At 39.7% G+C, this 6,241-nt stretch overlaps 1 non-coding gene across 1 annotated transcript; it reads left to right on the top strand.

Moving 5' to 3' along the window:
• The first annotated feature begins 397 nt into the window (after positions 1 to 397).
• On the top strand, positions 398 to 505 carry LOC112804958 (small nucleolar RNA R71). Its single transcript, XR_003203574.1, has one exon. It is a non-coding gene; the product is annotated as a small nucleolar RNA R71 (small nucleolar RNA).
• The last annotated feature ends 5,736 nt before the right edge of the window (positions 506 to 6,241 follow it).

A 6,241-nucleotide genomic window follows, 5' to 3' on the forward strand; every position in this document is an offset into this window, starting at 1 on the left:
AGGGTTCTCCCATGTAATTCACCTCTTCCATTGAAGGGTTCTCAGGATCATAAGCTTCTTCCTCAGATGAAGCTTCTTTAGTACTGCTTGGTGCATTTTGCATTCCAGACAGACTTTGAGAAATCATATTGACTTGTTGAGTCAATATTTTGTTCTGAGCCAATATGGCATTTAGAGTGTCAATCTCAAAAACTCCTTTCTTCTGACTAGTCCCATTGTTCACAGGATTCCTTTCAGAAGTGTACATGAATTGGTTATTTGCAACCATTTCAATCAGCTCTTGAGCTTCTGTAGGCGTCTTCTTCAGATGAAGAGAGCCTCCAGCAGAGCTATCCAAAGACATTTTGGATAGTTCAGAGAGACCATCATAGAAAATACCTATGATGCTCCATTCAGAAAGCATATCAGATGGACACTTTCTGATTAATTGTTTGTATCTTTCCCAAGCTTCATAGAGGGATTCTCCTTCCTTCTGTATGAAGGTTTGGACTTCCACTCTAAGCTTACTCAATTTTTGAGGTGGAAAGAACTTTGCCAAGAAGGCATTGACTAGCTTTTCCCAAGAGTTCAGGCTTTCTTTAGGTTGTGAGTCCAACCATGTTCTAGCTCTGTCTCTTACAGCAAAAGGGAATAGCATAAGTCTGTAGACCTCAGGGTCAACCCCATTAGTCTTGACAGTGTCACAGGTTTGCAAGAACTCAGCTAAAAACTGATGAGGATCTTCCAATGGAAGTCCATGGAACTTGCAATTCTATTGCATTAGAGAAACTAATTGAGGCTTAAGCTCAAAGTTGTTTGCTCCAATGGCAGGGATAGAGATGCTTCTCCCATAGAAATCGGGAGTAGGTGCAGTAAAGTCACCCAGCACCTTCCTTGCATTGTTGGCATTGTTGTTGTTTTCGGCTGCCATGAGTTCTTCTTCTTTGAAGATTTCTGTTAGGTCCTCTACAGAGAATTGTGCCTTAGCTTCTCTTAGCTTCCGCTTCAAGGTCCTTTCAGGTTCAGGATCAGCCTCAACAAGAATGCTTTTGTCTTTGCTCCTGCTCATATGAAAGAGAAGAGAACAAGAAAATATGGAATCCTCTATGTCACAGTATAGAGATTCCTTGAGGTGTCAGAGGAAAAGAAAAATGGAAGGCAGAAGTAGAAAATTCGAACTTATCAAAGAGGATGGAGTTCAAATTTTGCATCAAGGAATAGTGTTAGTCCATAAATAGAAAGATGTGAGAAGAAGGGAAGCAATTTTCGAAAATTAAGTAAAAGATTTTGAAAACATTTTGAAAAACACTTAATTGATTTTCGAAAACCAAGAGTGGAAAAGAAATCAAGTGATTTTTGAAAAAGATTTTGAAATTAGAAATCAAAAAGATTTGATTGAAAACTATTTTGAAAAAGATGTGGTTAAGAAGATATGATTAGTTTTAAAAAAAATGTGATTGAGAAGATATGATTTGAAAAACATTTTTAAAAAGATTTGATTTTAAAAATTAATGACTTGGCTATCAAGAAAAGATATGATTCAAACATTAAACCTTCCTCAACAGAAAAGGCAACATGCTTGAAATGTTGAATCAAATCATTAATTGATAGCAAGTATCTTTGAAAAAGGAAAGAAATTGATTTTGAAAACATATGATTGAAAAGATATGATTTGAAAAAGATTTGATTTTGAAAAACTTTGAAAACTTGAAAAAAATTTGCATTGAAAACAGAATCTTCCCTCTTGTGCCATCCTGGCGTTAAACGCCCAGAATGGTGCACATTCTGGCGTTTAACGCCCAAAACACTACCTTTTTGGGCGTTAAACGCCCAACCAGGTACCATGGCTGGCGTTTAAACGCCAGTCTGTCCTTCTTCACTGGGCGTTTTGAACGCCCAGCTTTTTCTGTGCAATTCCTCTGCAGTATGTTCTGAATCTTCAATTCTCTGTATTGTTGACTTGAAAAGACACAAATTAAAAATATTTTTGGATTTTTAATAATAAGGAATAATCAAAATGCAACTAAAATCTAATAACAATGCATGCAAGACACCAAACTTAGCAGTTTGTATACTGCTGACACTAATGAGAATGCATATGAGACACATAAACACTCAAGTCAAAAGAATTCAAAGATCAGAGTAAGAAATCATCAAGAATTACTTGAAGATCCTTAAGACACATGAATGAATGTATGCAATTGACACCAAACTTAAAATGAAACACTAGACTCAAACAAAAAATATTTTTGGATTTTATGATTTTCTAAATTTTTTTTTGTGCTTTTTCGAAAATAAAGTGGAAGAAAGTATCAAAATTCTTAATGAGAATTCCAGGAATCATGCAATGTTTAGTCTAAGACTCCGGTCCAGGAATTAGACATGGCTTCACAGCCAGCCAAGCTTTCAGAGAAAGCTTCGGTCCAAAACACTAGACATGGCCAATGGCCAGCCAAGCCTTAGCAGATCACTGCTCCAACAGCAAGATTGATAGAAATCAACAAGCTCTTGTGATGATAAGTTGAAACCTCGGTCCAATGAAATTAGACATGGCTTCACAGCCAGCCAGACTTCAACAAATCATCTTGAAACACTAGAATTCATTCTTAAGAATTCTGAAGAAAAAATACCTAATCTAAGCAACAAGATGAACCGTCAGTTGTCCAAACTCAACAATCCCCGGCAACGGCGCCAAAAACTTGGTGCACGAAGTTGTGATCACTACTTTTCACAACTTAAATAATCCCCGGTGATGAAACCAAAAACTTGGTGTTCAATACCATGGCATAAACACAACTTCGCACAACTAACCAGCAAGTGTACTGGGTCGTCCAAGTAATAAACCTTACGCGAGTAAGGGTCGATCCCACAGAGATTGTTGGTATGAAGCAAGCTATGGTCACCTTGTAAATCTCAGTCAGGCAAACTCAAATGGGTATGGTGATAAACGCATAAAACATAAAGATAAAGATAGAGATACTTATGTAATTCATTGGTAGGAACTTCAGATAAGCGTATGAAGATGCCTTCCCTTCCGTCTCTCTGCTTTCCCACTGTCTTCATCCAATCCTTCTTACTCCTTTCCATGGCAAGCTTAAGCAAGGGTTTCACCGTTGTCAGTGGCTACCTCCCATCCTCTCAGTGGAAATGTTCAACGCACCCTGTCACGGCACGACTATCCATCTGTCGGTTCTCAATCAGGCCGGAATAGAATCCAGTAATTCTTTTGCGTCTGTCACTAACGCCCCGCCCTCAGGAGTTTGAAGCACGTCACAGTCATTCAGTCATTGAATCCTACTCAGAATACCACAGACAAGGTTAGACCTTCCGGATTCTCTTGAATGCCGCCATCAGTTCTAGCCTATACCACGAAGACTCTGATCTCACGGAATGGCTGGCTCGTTTGTCAGGCGAACACTCGGTTGTCAGGCGATCAACCATGCATCGTGTATCAGGAATCCAAGAGATATTCACCCAATCGAAGGTAGAACAGAGGTGGTTGTCAGTCACACGTTCATAGGTGAGAATGATGATGAGTGTCACGGATCATCACATTCATCAAGTTGAAGAACAAGTGATATCTTAGAACAAGAACAAGCGGAATTGAATAGAAGAACAATAGTAATTGCATTAATACTCGAGGTACAGCAGAGTTCCACGCCTTAATCTATGGTGTCTAGAAACTCCACCGTTGAAAATACATAAGAACAAGGTCTAGGCATGGCCGAATGGCCAGCCTCCCAATGATCTAAGAACTAGATGTCCAAAGATGATCTAGAGATCTAAAGTGATCAAAAAGATTCTAATACAATAGTAAAAGGTCCTACTTATAGAAAACTAGTAGCCTAGGGTGTACAGAGATGAGTAAAAGACATAAAAATCTACTTCCGGGCCCACTTGGTGTGTGCTTGGGCTGAGCAATGAAGCATTTTCGTGTAGAGACTCTTCTTGGAGTTAAACGCCAGCTTTTATGCCAGTTTGGGCGTTTAACTCCCATTTTGGTGCCAGTTCCGGCGTTTAACGCTGGAATTCCTGAGGGTGACTTTGAATGCCGGTTTGGGCCATCAAATCTTGGGCAAAGTATGGACTATCATATATTGCTGGAAAGCCCAGGATGTCTACTTTCCAACGCCGTTGAGAGCACGCCAATTGGGCTTCTGTAGCTCCAGAAAATCCACTTCGAGTGCAGGGAGGTCAGAATCCAACAGCATCTGCAGTTCTTTTTTGGTCTCTGAATCAGATTTTTGCTCAGGTCCCTCAATTTCAGCCAGAAAATACCTGAAATCACAGAAAAACACACAAACTCATAGTAAAGTCCAGAAAAGTGAATTTTAACTAAAAACTAATAAAAATATACTAAAAACTAACTAGATCATACTAAAAACATACTAAAAACAATGCAAAAAAGCGTATAAATTATCCGCTCATCAAGGTTCATTAGGTGGTTGGGCTTGAAACACATAAACGATTACTGTTAGGCAACCATTCACATGCAACCCTAACATATATAATGTAAATACACTTACAGAGAGGGGTGGTTTCTTGCATCCTCCCCTCTTATGACCTGATTCACCATAGTTTGAGCACCTCTGAATCTGCCTCCTCCTAGACAAGTGGGACTGGCTTCTGTCCTCAACTTCATCAGGTCCTCTCTTCCTCTTCTTCATTGGTCTGTGGCTAAGGTTCCGATATGGAAGCGGCATCACATCATCAAAGGTTATATTCTCCCATAAATCTGTGCCATTTAGAGGGTTGATTACTGAATCATAGCATTCGACATAGCCAGGCTTCTTGTAGCAGTCATCAACATATGCATCCATATCAAGACCCTTAAAGTTGATACAGCTGATGGCATGTGTGCATGGAATACCACTGAGCTGCCACTTCCTACAAGAACACTCATGAGCAGACAAATCAACAACAAATTTGTTCAACCTATTTACAACCTCATATGTCTGTGCAGCAGACCAATAAGGCCTCAATTCACCATCTGACCTGCCCCTCCTCTCTATCTTCTTCTTAATGCGAGGTAAAACTATACCATTAAATTTTTGAATTCGTTCTCTATTAACAGCCCATTTACTCATCAAGTAAACCTTAATTTCTTCCAATATTGTAACTATAGGCTTTTCCCTAGACTCGACTATTACACCATTAAAGCTTTCACACATATTGTTTACAAGAGTGTCACATTTAGAATGAAAGTTAAACCTGGAACTACTCCAAAATCTAGGAGAAATAGCATTCAGATGCCTATGAGCCTCCACATTGATATTTTGAATGACTGCCATCTCTCTCTCTCTCTCCCATTCATTCCAGTGTGTAGCCTTTGCACACCTCCACATCAATTGCTTCAAGTATAGTCCAAGAAACTTTTTCCTAAAGTTGTTGTACAGATGGCGGACACAAAACCTGTGGTCTACAACTGGAATGACTTCGTCGAAAGCGGGTAGCAGACCCTAACAAAGGAGGTAACCAGTTGTGTAATAACAATAACTGTTTAAATAGAAGTTAAATGAGAAAAAAAATAGAAGTTAATTGATTCAATAATTGTTTATCTTCTGCTGATCAGACATAAAGGTTGATCTACCAATTGTCTCAGCCCCAAAATCATCAATTAGCAGCTGGAGAAACCACTTCCAGGTGTCTTTAGTCTCTGACTCCACAATGACATACGCGATTGGAAGCATTTGATTATTAGGGTCCCAACCTATCACAGTCAACAGCTATCCCTTTGAGGTGTCTTGAGAAAACAGCCATCCAACCTAATAAACCTCCTACACTGCATAAAGTTCTTCTTGCAAGCAGCTAGACACATGTATATTCTTTGAAATATGCAGAAGTTGTTTAGCGAAGTGTACTGTTCCTCAACCTCGAAATCAGGGGACCTCTGTACCTTGAGCGTCACTGATGACCCTGGATTAGCCCCTAGCAGCTCCGAGTAGTAGTCAGCGATCCTCTTATACTGCTTTCGGTACGTTCCTTGTATCTCATCCAAGGCAGCTTGTCTTGACCTAGCTACCATTGATGTTGTCACAGTCAGATTCCACTTCCTTTGTGCCTTGTTCACCAGGTCCTTTATCTTAACATTTGGGTTATGTTCGACCTTCTTCTTAAAGGCTCTGCTCAGCCACGCAGTATGCATTATCCCTACCCTATGTGCCTGGCTACAAGTATGCTTAAGGTTTATCGATCTAAGCTGCCAGTCTCTTCCTCACTCATTTTTGCTGCATATAACCAAAATGGACAACCCGACTAACAA

The sequence above is a fragment of the Arachis hypogaea genome, chromosome 5 (genome assembly GCF_003086295.3).
Source record: "Arachis hypogaea cultivar Tifrunner chromosome 5, arahy.Tifrunner.gnm2.J5K5, whole genome shotgun sequence".
NCBI lineage: Eukaryota > Viridiplantae > Streptophyta > Magnoliopsida > Fabales > Fabaceae > Arachis > Arachis hypogaea.